The sequence below is a fragment of the Ursus americanus genome, chromosome 11 (genome assembly GCF_024610735.1).
Source record: "Ursus americanus isolate L20-20 chromosome 11, mUrsAme1.1.p, whole genome shotgun sequence".
NCBI lineage: Eukaryota > Metazoa > Chordata > Mammalia > Carnivora > Ursidae > Ursus > Ursus americanus.
Window position 1 is genome coordinate 44,023,347 of NC_142137.1, and position 15,249 is coordinate 44,038,595.

A 15,249-nucleotide genomic window follows, 5' to 3' on the forward strand; every position below is an offset into this window, starting at 1 on the left:
CATTGCAGCACTCTAGTCATTAGGGTACAGATGTCTCTCAGACACATTCCCATTCCCTTAGACAAAGACTGAAAAAAATCTTATCCAAATAATCATTCTCTTTCACAGATATGGCCATGTTTTCTTGGCAGGTGACAATATTCCTAAGTGGGATATAGTTTTCTTAGTCATGTTATGGACTTAAGAACGAACTCAGAATTGTGGTGTCTTCATAAACATTTTTAAAAAGATCATTCTCTAAGGATAAAGGATTAATATGTGATATTGACATACTATTAATTCAGTGAGGACTATTTTATCGTCAGAAGTGAGTTTGCTGTATCGTCAAGTTCAGGAGCACTCTCTGTCAACTTCCAATGAAAATTTGTTCTCAGTGCTTCATGCTACAGAAGATTTCAGAATTTGTCTCTTAAGCCTCTGAACTTTTCCAGGTAAAAACTGACTTTGATTTTCATAAGTCTTAGGCTAGATGGGCAAGGAGAGAAACTCACAGCCTGGGCTCTGCATGAAAGTTTATAGCCCTGGGAGCCAACCTTGATTTAACTTCAAGATCTACCAGAAGAGGGCAGACAACCTTTTGCGTAACCTTAATTTAGGCGATCCTTCATGTTCTGTAAGGAACACAGATTTTACTCCCAAGACATTTCTTTTTTCCCCTTCCTTCCTTCCTTCCTTCCTTCCTTCCTTCCTTCCTTCCTTCCTTCCTCTTTCCCTCCCTCCCTCCTTCCCTCCCTTCCTTCCTTCCTTTTAGATTTATTTATTTGGGAGGGAGAGAGAGAGGGGAAGAAAGAGAGAGGGAACACAGTGCGGGGAGGGGCAGAGGGAGAGAGAGACTCTTAAGCCGACTCCCTTCCAAGCGTGAAGCCAGAAGCAGGGCTGGACCTTGCCATCTCTCCATCTCGTGACCCTGAGATCATGACCTGAGCTGAAATCAAGTCTGGCGCTCAACTGCCCGAGCCACACAGGCGCCCCCTCCCAAGACATTTCTTTGGGAGTGTCAGCAGACGTTGATGGATATGGATGTGCAGAGCTGGTAAGCAGGTGTAAGCAATTCATTTTTAAATTGTAGTTTTATATATATATTTTAAGGAAACTGATTACTTAATTAGCCTAAGGATGTCATATAATATACATATTAGACTCCAAAAGGCTTTAAGCATTCTACACAACTCTGAAAATCACTTCAGAGAGTTTTGAATAAGCTTTTCTTAGGGTATTTCAGACTAATCTAAGAAAATCTTTGCCTGAACAGTTACTGTGTGTACTTTTTTAGAAAGAATTTTACTCTGTCTCCAGCTATTAACATTTATCTTATTTGTGAAGCTCTTTGAGCACTTCAGAAAGAAGGATTAATGATTAAGTACCAAGGTAAAATGTTACTATTCCTTTTTCATTCTTTCATTGCGTTCAACGGAAGAACATATTAATCATTATTACTACATATTTATTAAGATTTCTAATTCCAAGCATTTATTTTTAGTTTTCCAATGGTTTATTTTTCAATATGACTGTTAGCATGGTCTCAAAATTATATAACTCCCTGACTTTTGGTTCTGCAGAAATCTACACAGCGTTGAGTACACTGAATGTCCCAAATGTCCCCAAGTCCTTTATCTAGAATCAATTTTTTCTTCAATATCCAATTAGACTACAGTCTAATCATTCATCTTAAATTTCTGTAGGTAGTTCATCTCATTCTTAGATTTCTTCCCTTTCATATTTTTGAGCTCCAGGAATGTTTAATTTTCCCATAAATCTTTCTGATGATTGTGTACCAACATTTGTATCAGTTAAAATGTTTTCAGCTTCAACTAGCAAATCTGACCCAAAAAGAGCTTTTAAAAAAAGGAATGTATTGACTCAATAAGGAATGTAGCTCCGGGGGTAGGGTATGGTTCAGAGTTGGTTGTTGATGAGAAGGACTGGGTTCTTTCCCTCTTTTTCCACTCCATCCACTGGATCAGCTTTATCTCACATTTCCCTTGTGGCCACAAGATGGTGGTTCCATAGCAACTGGAACTACAGCGTTCCATTTTCAAGTCTAGGGAGAAGGAGGTTGACTTGTTATAGCTTTCTCTTAAGAGTCAAGACTCCAGCAAAACTCTCGTCACTTCTCATTGGCACAAACTGGCTTAGGTATGTACACCAACAACAAGCAAGGGAGGTGGCACTAATGAACTGGCTCATATTAACCGGTGATTCTTGCCCTTTCCTCCTAGCCCCTGCCTCAGCATAGAAAAGGGATATTGGCTAGTTAATTATTTCATAGTAAGCTGCTATGAAATGATGTTCTGTGCTCTTCTGTGGGTTACCCCTTATTGCATTATACCTAATTCTCCAGGCTGCAGCTAAATTTGTTCCCCCACTTGGTGGTCACTGTGAACATAACAGCAAGCTTAACTCCCTCTCCCTGCCCTGGCACAGGCAAGTCGGTGAAGACATTAGAAGACTACAACCTGGGAAAAATAACTTAATACTGACTATCATATATCACTGCTCCTGGAGCTGATCAACTGAGTACTTTGCCTGGGACACTGTACTTGACATTGCTATTTTCCGTACTTTCCCTGCCTCCCGCATCTGGGATAGCATGTCTTCTCCAAGTAGGGGTCCTTTTTGTCTTTATTCCCCAAAGGCAAAGGTCACAACCTTTTCTGTTTCAGGTGACAGCCCAAATGAGTACCCTCCTACGATATATGGCCAATGACCTCCAAATTCATCTTTTAACCTTGACATCTCTATTGATATCTGAGCTAAAGCAGACAATGTCTATTTTAATGGAGCCAGTATTTCCATGTAAATATCTAATAGGCACCTCAAACTTAACATGGCCCAAAGGGAGCTCTTGATTTCTCAACGCTAAACTTTTCCTCCCTCAGGCATCTTCATAAATAGAAATAGATGTATATATTTATAGAACCCTGTGGATCCAGTTGATTGAGGTCAAAATTAAATTAGAATTAAATTTGGAATCTAATTAGAATTTTTTTTCTTTTTCTTTGAAACACAATTTGTCAGCCAGTTCTATTGACCATACATGGAAAAATCCACCCTGAATCTGTCTATATCTCTTTTCTCCACTGCTACTACCCCAGTCCAAATTTCCATTATTCACACCTAACTGGCCTCTTAACTGCTCCCCCACTTTCCACTTTTGCTCCTATACAGTTTATTGAACAAACAATGGCCTGGTGAGCTTTTAAAACCATAAGTAAAATCATGTCACTTGTCTCCTGAATACATTCTAGATTTTAATTCTTATTATTTATATGTGCTGCAAGTATATTCTCCCAGTCTGGTTTTTCATCTTTTAAAAATGTTTTGATTAACTTAAGGCTTTAAATCTAAAGCAGTTGACTATACCAATCTTTTCCTTTAAAGTGTGTCATCTGTTTTCCTTTAATAAATTCTAACAAGTGTCTAAATGCATTTTCCCAGAATATTTTAATGTTTTTTTCTTTAAAAACTTGATTTTTTTAAACCTCCTGGGATTGATTTTTGTGGATCATGTGAGGTACATGTCAATTTTCTTTTTTTCCCATGTGGTTAAATAATTGTTCGTCAGCATTCTTGAATACTCCCTCATTTCCCCTCTTATCTGAAATGCCAAATCTGTTCATAAATCAAGTTTCTGAAAATGTGTGGGTTAGCTGTGGGGGCTCTATCTTTAGTTCCCTGACCAAATTCTCCATCTCTATGCCAATATCACATTTATATCTTAATTAGTAGAGCTTTATAACTGTTTACTAAGGTTGAAGCAAATCTCCCCAATTTATTATTTTGCTTTAGAAGAATTTTCGCCCTTCTCCTGACTTTTTGATCTGTGGTATATAAAATCACCTTGCCAAGTTCCGCACAAAAAAATCACGAACTTCTAATTAGAATTCTATCGAAACTTTAAGCTAATGAGATTAAACTTGATATATATTTTTGATTATATTGAATCTTTCCAAAAATATGGATATGGATCTGTTTGCTTAGCTATTTAAAAATATCTTTCAATAACATTTTATAATTTATCTACAAAGTACTTGTACATTTTATGATTTTTTTGGTTGCTACCATGAATAATAAAACTGCCTTTTCTGTTTGTTGCCATTGTAAAGAAATTGATTTATTCACATTGGTTTTGTTTCCAGCAACTCTGCTAACCTCTTTAATCCTAATACATTCTTGATAGATTCTTTGGGTTTTCTGTCTAGATCATCTGTGTCATCTAAGCAATTACAGTATTAATTCTTAATTTTCAATATTCTATCCTCTCACTTATTTTTTTCTTGCCTTATTTCCCTGGCTATAATCTCCAAAAAAAATGTTAAATAGATGTTGCGATAGTGAAATCATTGGGTTTTTTCATGATTCTAAAGAGAATGTTTATAGCATTTTGACATTAAGAAAAGTGATATCTAGAAGTCATTGTAGATTTTCTTTATCAGGTTATAGAATCCCCTTCAGTTCCTAGTTATGTAAGAATTTTAATCATAAATGGATACTAAATTCTGTTAAATGTTTCCCCTGTGTCTATAAAGAATATCATATGGTTTTTCACCTGTCAAATATTATTGGTGGGAAATGTGTTGATTGATCTGCCAAGATTCAAATAACCTTGAAATCTTGGAATAAACACAACTTGGCAATCGCATAGTATCTCTTTTAATACATTGCTAAACTAATATTTTGTTCAGGATTTTGCACTTACGCAAATATATTCAATTCTTTCTCAAAGTATTCTCAGATGGTTTAAGTACTGCATTAAGTCAGTATCCAAGCAGGAAAAAAATAAGACCGTTCTAGATATTGCAAGAAGAGGACACTTAATATAGAGAATGAAATTAATTACAAAGTTATTGGATGAGTTGGAGGGGCACACAAGGAATAGTTACTTGATGAAGGTAATGAGGGCTAGAGAAACAAAAAGTTATCTGGTCCTTATGACTGCCATGACTCTGAGGCCACTTGCCGTTGGAAGGGAGCTGACCAAGCAGTTAACCTGATAGCCAGCTGCTGCAGCCCAGCTAAAGCTGCCGTCCCGGAAGGAGCTGCCAGAAATGAGAAACAAATCATTTCAACGTTAGTCTCATTTTCCAGACTCTCGTCAGTGCCTCACGTTAGCAGAAACTAACGGGAAGCCAGATGGCAAAAAGGCTACAAGATACAGTTTGCAGGCTTCTAAGCCCAGAGGTATAGAAAAATGTATAGAGGACAAATGTAGAGTAGAGGGAAAATGTTATTCATCACAGGTATCGAGATTCATGCTAACCTCAAAAAAGTGAGCCAGGGAATGTTCTTTCTTTTTCTATTCTCTGGAAGATTTCATGAACGTGAAACTGTTTGCTTAATTGAATATTTGGTAGACACAGCTGATAAACCATCTGGGCCTGGTGTTTTCTAGTAAAGATTCTGAGTTACTGATTAAAGTTTTAACTGTTGAGCTTCCATTTCTACTGTGTAACGAAGGGTATGATTGAGCTATGTTTCTGACTATTTCATTCTGTTGAATTATATTAATCCTTTTTCCCTTATATTTTCTGTGTTTCTGAGCATACTTTCATGGATCTCAAATATTCTGTAATATTTATTAATTCAGAAAGCTTAACCTTTATGTACGCTATGTGCATAGCGTGGGAAAGGAAGAATTTGCCCGATGCGAGACCATGGTAGAAGCCGGATGCAGCTGTGAGCAGGGCTGCCTTCACGCACATGAGACTTACACTTAGCTAGTTGCTCGGGGCTTCCGCACTGAGAAGGACTCGATCTTGTTTTATTGCTCGGCTTTCACTGTCTAGAAATTCTCCATAGTTTTTGAAAAGGGGACCCCACCTTTTCTTTTTGCTTTGGGCCCTTCAAAGTACATAGCTAGCTAGCTCTGTTGTGAGTATTGGATTGGCTTGGAGTTAAGCTTTCTTTTTCTTTTTTTCTCCTTCTTTTTTTGGTAATTGCTAAAAAGTATTCATTAACTGTGAAAATGAGTATTTTTCTAAGGCCTTATTAAAACTATAATTCAAATATTCTTTATGGGAGGAATTACAGCTTTGATTTAGGAAACCCAGGTTCGCAATGTAACAAAGGAGAAATGGGTTTAATATTGAGTTGGATTGTTCCACAAACTGTGGGAGAAACAGAGAATTTGCTGTGGAGATTGAGTAACAGTGATACTCAGTGCACTTTTATAGGATTTTACTACGGAATTAACTTAAGTCAATTGGCTGTTAGTGATTATGTCCACAAGTGAGAGTAAGTTTTTAAACAGCTTTGCTTACAAAAAATAGCATGCCAATTACTATTTAATTTGATCATTCTAATCATTTCTTTATATGAGTAGATAGATGCTAGCCTGAAAAAGCTTAGCATCTGTCAAATATGAGATAATTGTTTTAAAACTAAACATTTACGTAAAGTCAGTTTCTACATTGCCAGTGAAGACCTTGTACTTTTATAATGTCTTTGACATTGATCTAAGGAGCTGAGCGTGAAGCAGAAGAAAGGTTCCATCTCAGATGTAGCCCAAGGGCATCCCATCCAGTATTTAAATTTAAGTTTTTAGAGAACATATACAATTTGATGGGATTATATAGGATACATTCCTGGGAGTCTTTTCTCATAGTCTGTTCTCTATTTGCCTCTCTGATCAAACAGGGTTGTGTTTTGCTTTTACTTTATTTGTTTGGGTATGCTTGGTTTAGCTCACTGCTAATCTTGATCAAACCTAGAATGGAGTACACGACCAAGGCCTCTCTCAGAAGGTTAAAATGAAGTCCCAGGAGATACTTAGATGTTTATAAATCCCGGAGAGGTCAAGAGGCCCTCGTTCCATCTCAACCTCCTTGATTTGGCAAGTTCAAACATCCCTGCTACTTTCTTTCTTTGTTTGTAGGAAAGGTCCAGGAGAGAAACCTCAAACCAACCCCAGGGGCTTTTACCAACCTGGAGAGATTCCCAAACCCTAATTTGGATGGCGTCTCATCAGACCTTATGAAAGCTATCAGTGGAATAAATTCTGGGACTCGTGGGTAGGTCCTAGAATACAAGATTAAGCCTCTGGAACAAGGGAATGATAAAAATCTACCCCAAATCAAAGCAAAAATTCCTTTTCTGAGACACGAAGTTACTCTGACATAGAAGCAAACCAAGGTGTTAAAAATGCTTCCTAGATGCTGAGTCACAACTGCCTCTTGACCGAGCTCCAAGTGCAGATGCCCCAAGATGCTCAGGAGGGGACTTCAGAGGCCACTTTCCAGGTGAAAAATAACAAATATTAATATTAGGACAGCCAACATTTACTGAGAGACTATGAGTACACACCGTTCTTTATATAATTCTTAATAACTCCTGAAGCATACAATTATTATCTTTATTTCAGTGGTAAAGAATCCTAGGCTCAGAAAATTTAAATAACTTCACAAAGTTAGTGAGTAGCAAAATGAAGACTTGTACTCTTATCTTTGGTGTTAACACTTGGCTTCCTTAGCAGCCTGACCATGTAATTTTGACCTCTGTGGGAAGAGAGCCTTCTCCAAGGTCACGAAGGAGATCCAGAGTATTTCAAGCATTGTGTTCCAAATGGGAAAATGTATGTAGCATACTTGATTTCATGTTGTAAACTGTCAGAAAATAGGATTTTTTATGACACTGAAAACTAGACGGTAAGGGACAAGAGCCTGGCTGTTAGATTCTAAATTCCGGTTTGTAACCCAGCTCTAGCTTGTTGTGTGATTTTTAGAAAGTTTCCTTTTCCCTGCTTGAAAGATGGGGATCCTCTTCTTCCCCACTTTGTAGAGTTGTTGGGGTCATCAGATAAGATGATGCTATACTTAGCTCTCTGCTTGGCATGCAGAAAGTGCTCAAGAAATGGTAGCCATTGGTTTTGAACGTATTCGTGTCATGGTCGTCACGTGTCATGTGGAGCCACAAAGTCGATGTTGGTGCTTTGAAAATCCTTGACGTCAGAGGCCACGGTGTCAATGAATCAGATGGAGAAGTACAGGTATGGTCCTCTGGCCTAGCAGAGCCCAAGTGTGCATGACCACCAAGCACTGGAGATGAAAAAGAGCAGGAAGAAGCAGAAAAGTCACTGAGAAGTGAGAAGTGTGAGCCTCCTGGCATCCTGCCGGAAGAAGGAAGGAGACCCGAGAGACTCTGGGCACCATTATTGTGCTGAGCGTGGGGAGTCAGAATCCAGATCATTCACTGCCATCCACTGGATTAACCAAACTCCTTGACTGTCCTCCTCCAAGCTCCTGGGCTGCTGGGAAGTCAAAGCTCCATCCCTTACTCCTCTTAATTGTATTCTTCAGCCTTCCCAGTGTTCTCCTGTCAGCTCAGAAAGCAATCACCTAATAATATCATATGAAGGGAAAAAAAATCTTTCTCCAATTTACAAAATTGCAGGTAATTCTGTTATTCAATTAAGATAATACTCTTTTCTGAGCATAACCTCCTGTCCTAAACTGAAACCCTAAATGGGCCACAGACACTTAAAAAAATGACAGAAGAATAGGGTACCCATGATTTCTCTATTCTTATATGAGAGAATGATATTCTCCCAGAATTTTCTGGCACACCTATCCATTTGAGTCACAGAATCCGGTTCAGTGTATTTCAGTTGCTTCAAAGAACGTAAAACATCATTACCATAATGGCCTCCATATCTTTATAAATACTGCAATATTGGTAGGGTAAACGTAATCTTAGTAAAACCTAGATTGTCTTTTGAGAAGATTTCATTTCATATCTAGAGCTTTAGAATGCTTCATGGGTAGAATTTGTATTAATAGAAATACTTCATATATTTTATTTCTTCATTGACCAAAGAAATGAGTTGTTTTCCAAGGTTAATTATCTGTGTCTTCTAAAAATAATTTTTTGTTGGGCATCTGGGTGGCTCAGTCGGTTAAGTGTCTGACTTTTGATTTTGGCTTAGGTCAAGATCTCAGGGTCCTGAGATCGAGTTCCATATCAGGCTCCCTACTCACTGGGGAGTCTGCTTGTCTCTCTCTCCCTCTGCCCCTACCCTTGTGCTCACGCATGCACTCTCTCTCTCTCTCAAATAAATAAATAAATCTTTTAAAGAAATAAAAATACTTTTTGGTTAACGAAAATATTTAAATTATTTTTCTTTAAAAAGCAAGACACAACATACCACGTTATAATAAAATTTCAATACACTGTGCATATATACAGTTCTGGTTATGAGCTAGGGAACACAGTTTCCCTGAATGTTATAGTTTTTCTATTCTATTTTAGTGCTCTTATTTTTCCTGGCAATAAATAATGTACTTCTATTGAATTCAAAATTACAGTAAATGTGCTCCGTGCAGATAATTTAACACCTGTAAATTCCCTAGCCCTACGATTATAGATTGCATATTTTAGAGACTTAAGGATCTGAATTATATTGCAAAAATAATGAGTTGAAGACTGATTGCTAATGTGTATCTATTAACATAGCCATGAATTTTTTCTACTGCACTGAATAGATAGATCGGAGTGTGAGGCATTCAATAATCCTAGCAAAATGTTGGGTTGAGCAGGTTTAGATCTTTAAAAAATAACTACAATCATAGCTAATATTCTTCCCCTGGGGATTGAGAAGGGCAAGTCCATCAGCGGTAAATGCAATGCTGGGTATTAGCAAAGCGGACCTTTGGATAGATGATCCCACACTGAGCAGTTCTGGAGGAGTAAACATGACTGAAATAGATCCAGGGGGCCCTGAGAAAGAGTCACAGTGCTGCGCACCATCTCACATCCCCCACCAAATCATGGAGCTACAGAGAGGAGGAACTATATTTAAAAAGGAAAACTGATAAAGTGAGCAAACAGCATCGACCTCCTACCCACTCTTGCACTTTCCATACTTTCAGAAGTGGTGTTAGAATTATTTGAATTGAACCTTTTATTAGTATTGAGTTTTCTCTACTGTGAATGTCAATTTTAGTCATCCCGCTACCAAAATAATGTTTTATTTATGTGGCCAGATTTACAACATGGTAGTGCTGGAAGATTATTTAGATATCATTGAAACTGTATTAAAGATGCATTTTTGAGAGGTGAGGGCACGGGGGCCTAGTGCCCAGCCGGAGGCCGAGGCCAGAGAAGGCCCCAGCCCACTATCCTGCCCTGGACACTGCTACAGCCACTCGCCGGGTATGACGTGCCCACAGAGCAGTAGCTGAGCCTTCCTAAAAAACCCAAAAAACTGATGGGGAGAGTCTTTCAGGGGCTGCTGATGCTACATTTTTTTTTTTTAATTGGCTGATATTTAGAACAAGGGGGGCACCTGAAGGGTTAAAAACAAAATTTGTAAAGATGTCCACGGATCGACTGCTTTCTCTTAGTCTCTTTTTTTCTGATTCATCTTTTTAGGTTCTGGTCTGGAAACATCCTATTGAAAGGGATCAAATCTTCATCAAAGAAAGTGCTTTGCTGAATACAATTTTCTTATCCTAAATTCTGGGTTTGGTCATGGATTGGCTGGACTAACTCAGTTTTATGGGGCATCCAACCTTAGGTCCTTCCCCCGCCCCCCAATCATGACTGAGTTTTTATGAGTGAACTACTCCCTCTTTAGCCAAGGAAAATGGGGGGAGTTATGACTCAGAGCTGGAGGTGGGGATTGTTTCATTTAGTTGGGGAGGGGCTGGCTTACCATATACATCCTTGCTTGAACTTCCCACCTTCCTCTGTATGTGTCATGGTACAAGTAGGATTTATCCTGTGTTCATTTTCAACCGAGACATTGATATGGTAGATGTCAGACGGGGAAATCCTGACGTGTGGAATTAGCCAAGGAAGTGCTTGAGACCGATTCCACATTTTTAAACTTCTTTGCCAACTTCAAATGTAAAAGAATTGAGAGCCTGAAGAAAGACAGGCATCTATGAGAAGTTTCTAAAGAGAGAGCTATTATACTGTGAGTCCCCCAGTCTTACCCAAACACACAGGAACACACAGAGGGGGAGTTGGCCTCCAACCCCACCCTTAGTGAGCAAGGAGACTCCTCAGAGAGCTTGGTCTGGTGCCTGAGTCAACCTGAGAAAGTTTATGAGGTCTGTGAGTGGAATGGACCTGAATACTTTGAGACGGTCCAGCACACTCGGGTTTATCAGGTCAAAGGATATGTAAGGGTTTTCTGTGGCCAGATGACAGCCATGTTGGAGAAGGACATGGCAGAAGAGCCCAAGTGAGCCAGAGAAGTTTAAAGTCCTCTCCTAGAGGAACTTCCAAAGGATAGAACCTCTCTTTGGACAACTGGAAAACCAGGAACCAAGAGTAGTGTGGTAACTGCAGAAACAGATTTCACCCCCATTAGGAGAGGGTCTTCTGATGGACACGGGAAAGTGCCCAAGGAGGAAGGAGCCCACTTAAAACCTCCATCGAGCCCAGGGAGTGTTCCTTCCCCTCATTTCTCCTCACTTCCCAGACCTGAAGGGCTACAACCGCTGTGAGCAAGGGTGGCAGCAGCAGAGCCAGAGAGAGAGGTCACAGCCGAACAACCTCTCTTTCTAATGAGTGTCTGGGGCGGATCCAGTCCTTAGAAGACAATGAAGTAATTTTACTTTGTATGCTCCGGGTTCTAAGGTCAAGTTATTCTTGATGCAATTTGGGTCGTAATTTTGAGCACTTAGTTTTGATTCTGTGCCTTGTTTTTAAAACCCACCTTATTTTGTCAGCGATATTAATTACAGGGCTTCATATGTATCATGTTTGTTTTGATCCCTAATTTTCTTAATAATCTGGTGGTTTCTTTGGTTGTTGGTTTTTTTAAAAAGATTTATTTATTTGGAGTGAGCCAGAAAGTGTAAGAGCAAGCAAGCAGGGGCGGGGAAGGGGAGGGAGAGGGAGAGAGGGTCTCAAGCAGATTCCATGCTGAGCACAGAGTGCAACGGGGGACTCAATCCCATGACCCTGAGATCACGACCTAAGCGAAAACAAGAGTCAAACGCCCAACCTACTGTGCCACCCAAGGGCCCCGGTTGGTTCTTTATTAAGGGTAAGACACGAAGAAGCTGATGGCAATCCCATGGGGCAGGAGCTGGGCTTGCATGTGATGAGAAAGTTGAGGCTCTGACAAACTTTTCACCTTGGAGAGTCACCAGCACTCAACTCCTCTAGGACTTTTCCCTCGGGTTGCAGTTTTCTTAGAATGGCTCAGCAGTAGTTCTCACATTATAGCTGTGTCAGAATCATTTGGAAGGCCTGCTAAAACAGAGGGCTGAGCCTCATCGCCCACCCAAGTTCGTGATTCAATAGGTCGGGAGAGAGACTGAGGAGCATTTGTGTTTTTTTCAAGTTCTCAGGTGTTGCAGGTGCTGTTGGTCTGGGGATCACACCGAAAATCACCGCCCAAAGGGCAGAGTTTCTCAGCCTCGGCACTCTTGACATTTTGTGCCAGATTCTTCTCTGTGGCGCAAGGCTGTTCTGCGTATTTGTAGGATCCCTGGCTTCTACCCCCCAGATGCCAGCATCAGACATGTCTCAAAACATTGCCAAACCACTGATGACCCTAAGGAGTCCTTCTGTCTCCTGCCTGGAAAATCAAAGCCTCTCTGTAAGCAATCTGGGAGGCCATGGGGCTCTTGGGAGCAATGGGGCCCTCAAGAGTCTGACCATTCTGTGGGGAGAGTCTATTTAACGCCCTTATTTTCAGCATTGCCTCTCACCAGTCTGACCCCACTCCACATCTGCACCTGTAAATCTCTCTAAAGATCGATCTCTTCAACAGGGGAGAAGCGGGCCAGGGTCCTGGGGACGGAACCTGGGGGTCTGACCGACCTTCGCATGAACTTCCGACCTACCGTCCAGGGTGCAGCTTTGCGCTGAAGTTCTGCCTTCAGAAATGGCCTCTGTCCCTAGAATTGGAGGCTTTCTGAGGTTTGGCAGAGCTAAGCAGCTTCCTCTCCTTCAAGCCCATGGGTCCATTTTCTCGGGTCTGCTGAATAGGTTGCTATTCACCCGTCTGCTTTCCCGAGGCCAAGGTTTTGTTGACATCCCGAGGCCAAGGTTTTGTTGACGTCTTTCATCTGCTGTTATCTCTTCTCCCGTTCTCTTTGTTCTCCTGGCTCTGTGCCCTTTCATACATTTATTTCCAATCTGGAGTATTACAGAGCCGCCACGACAGCATGTGTGTTTAATTTGCTGTGTATCACCAGAATTCCCAGCGGTGTTTTGGAAGTTAGATTTCGGTAAGTGGGAGAGTAGAAAGGGCATAAGAGTAAGTGAGCTGGGGAGGTGTTATTAATGATTTTGGCTAAAAATGAAGAAAAGAAATGTGAAGGTGTAAGATACATTCTATTCATATTTCAATTTTTTTTTTGCCTAAAACCCTGATTGTTACACTTTGTTATCACCCATCCAATGAAAACAACATTAGTAGTAGAAAATATGGCCCTTAAGAGACTCTGAAATATTAAGCAAGAAAATATTTATTAAAACCTTTTATAAATGTCACATATGTACCTATGTTAGGTTATGACTCTTCACTTAAAAATATAAAGATTATAGGCCTTCATTTTACCCATAAAATCAAAGCAATATATTCTTAAGTAGACTGGATCTCTACTTTGAAATAACACTGGCACTAAACCAAATAGCTTAGAAGTGAGAATTAAACCCCTTGAAGCATTTAGAGGTGGGTTTTGTTGTTGTTGTTTATTGTTGTTATTAATATTCTAGTCAGTGGAACCACTTGGCTGCTTCCCCACGTACTATCAATCTGAAATCGGAACGCAATCCGAAGGTGTGATTTAGGTATTAGGGAGACTTGCTCATGTGTAACTTTTCTTATTCTTGAGAGGGAGCCCAGCTCGTGCCTTTTGGGGATCAGGTGGGATTTAGCCATAAGTAACCAAAGGGGATATTGAATTTAAATTCAGTAATTAACAAAATGACAAGTGAAAATTCTTCACAAATAAATATCTGGCTCTGGGAAAATTCCCAGATCCCTCAGGAGTAAAGCTCTCTCAGTAGGGGAATTGTAAAAATATCACAGTTGAAATGGACTGCATGTCCTACGAATCAAACTTTTACTTGGCATTTGACTTCTTTTTGAGCTTTCTATGGGTATTGCCATATGTGACAAAACGCCCTCCAGCTGCTTCTAGAAATGATCAGTGTTTTTTGAATACTAGCACTTTGAAAAATTTGGGTTAGCACATGTTCATTAAACATAAACTCATATTTCCATTGCATTATGACTGACTTGAATCCCAGTATATAGACAGACCACAAGATTTCTGCTAAAATTGTGTGGTATCTGACGTTTCAAGCTAACAAGCTCTGAGAAACAATACGGTGTTCTTGCCCTTGATTTTCACACCTGTTGACTTACAATGGCGTATTGTGCAACCTGAACGCGCTAAGATGGAAGTCAATGGGAAATGTGGGAGGAGGAAGAAGAGCTCATAGACATACTGAAGTATGTCAAAAGTATATATCCAGGTCTAGATCTTGATATATTAGGCTATATAGAATCTATATTCTCTATAAATATAAATACAATATATGTAAGTATAATACATACGTATATATATCAAAAAGGAATCAAAACAAATATGGTTTAGAGTGTCCATGAAAACTTGGAAACGAAGAAGGTATACATGAGAATAATTTGTCATAAGAGCCAGTGAAGTATGGTGGCCTGATCACTAGATTAGACATTTAGAGATGCAGTTATGTGACCTCAAATGTAAATCATCTGGCTTCTCTAAAATTACATTTTTTTCATCTGTAGAGTGAAGATAACATCTGTCTTAGCTCTCAAGAGGTTTATGAGAATTGATTGAGATAATATACGTGAAATCACTTAGAAGTTAGATGTATTATGAGTGTAAGTTGTTAACAAAAACAGAATCATAGAAAAATAGACCTAACGATGTGCACAGGGGGTTGTTTGGTTTGTTTGCCTGCTACGCCCCTCCGGAGGGTAACTTACCTGTATGTGCCTTTGACATATTTTATGGTATTTCAATTTTCCCCAAACGTTTAAAAATTAAATCTATTAAAATAAGGCATAGCATTTTTTTAGTATGAAATAATTTTGAAAATAATTTAAAATTATTTCCAAGTAACCATCTATCACGTAAATGGGATTCTTTTTACACAGATGATATTACTTAATTCCGTAGAGATGAACTCCCCGAAGTAGGGTCCCCTGATAGACTTTGGGGGGACTTCGTGGCTTCGCTGAAAGTACACGTGAAAGTGTGTGTCTATGTGCTAAGGGGCGATTTTCCAGGAGGAATATACATC

General features: G+C 39.5%; 1 long non-coding RNA gene across 4 annotated transcripts in view; it reads left to right on the forward strand.

Moving 5' to 3' along the window:
• The first annotated feature begins 610 nt into the window (after positions 1-610).
• The window catches only part of LOC123797594 (uncharacterized), a 36,480-nt gene continuing 21,841 nt past the window's right edge, over positions 611-15,249 (forward strand). For 3 of the 4 annotated variants that reach the window (XR_006780986.2, XR_015726110.1, XR_015726111.1), the window contains exons 1-2: positions 611-1,033; positions 6,875-7,238. This is a non-coding gene — a long non-coding RNA (uncharacterized LOC123797594). The remainder of the gene's footprint in view (positions 1,034-6,874; positions 7,239-15,249) is intronic. The other variant, XR_015726112.1, reaches the window with a different exon arrangement.